The following is an 855-nucleotide window of genomic DNA, read 5'->3' as shown; positions in this document are numbered from 1 at the left end:
CAGAGATTTAAAGGTGTTAAAATGCCTTAATAATGGTTGGAAGATGTGTCACTAACCCCTAGCCAGCTCCACCTCGGTTAAGACCTGACCAGCGCAGCCACTCGCTTGTGTCTGCAGCATTTCAGCGCGGTGACATAAAACGGGACCAGGCCAAACCAGATACAAACCATCAGGTTTTACTGAGGTTTTTTACTGTTACAGAGCAGTTGTGCTGCTCTGACTTCACTGAAATATAACGTGCTGGAAATGAAGCAATCACTGTAGCTGTCTGTTAGAGCAACGCTCCAGAGCTGTAGCTGGACGGGGCAGCCCGAGCAGCGAGCGCTGCCGGTCCAGTGCGTGCTGGGGGCCAAATGGTGGACAGCAGGGGTATACTTGATCTGGCGTTTGTGGAGAAGGAATTAAAGCCTGTCTCCAAAAAAAAGACCTTGGTCTGGCAGGAACTAGGTGCCAGAGATGTATTTTTCGTTACTCTTGAATTGGGAGTGTGACAGGGCAGGGGTTTGCTGGCCAGCGGGGAGCAGCAACAGGTGACGCCTCCCTGGATATCGCCGTTTTGGGATGAAGGGAGCAAACCCAGGGTGCTCCAGCATCCTCGAGATCTCGGTGTGCCGAACAAAAACGGGTCTGGAGTTCTTAAAATAGACCGTCAGCTGCATTACTTGGGTTTTGGGAGTATGGGGTTACATCCTGACTCCTCCTCCTCCTCCTCCTCCTCCTCGCTGGCTCCGCGGGTACCCACCTTAGCGGGAGGAGGATCTCTTTTCTGTGTCACAATCCGGATTACCGGGTTTGATGCCACAGGCTTGCTAGGAGGCTCCCGCACCCGGGCGGCTGGCTCCGCCGCGGCGCTCC

General features: G+C 54.2%; 1 protein-coding gene across 1 annotated transcript in view; it reads left to right on the top strand.

The window, feature by feature from the left end:
• The first annotated feature begins 329 nt into the window (after positions 1-329).
• GRM7 (glutamate metabotropic receptor 7) overlaps positions 330-855 on the top strand; it is a 288,512-nt gene continuing 287,986 nt past the window's right edge. The window contains exon 1 of the mRNA XM_035889467.1: positions 330-351. The gene's annotated coding sequence lies outside the window, so the exon portion shown is untranslated. The remainder of the gene's footprint in view (positions 352-855) is intronic.

The sequence above is a fragment of the Egretta garzetta genome, unplaced genomic scaffold (assembly GCF_000687185.1).
Source record: "Egretta garzetta isolate BGI_Z169 unplaced genomic scaffold, ASM68718v1 scaffold332, whole genome shotgun sequence".
Lineage (NCBI taxonomy): Eukaryota > Metazoa > Chordata > Aves > Pelecaniformes > Ardeidae > Egretta > Egretta garzetta.
This window is presented reverse-complemented; position numbering and strand designations above follow the sequence as displayed.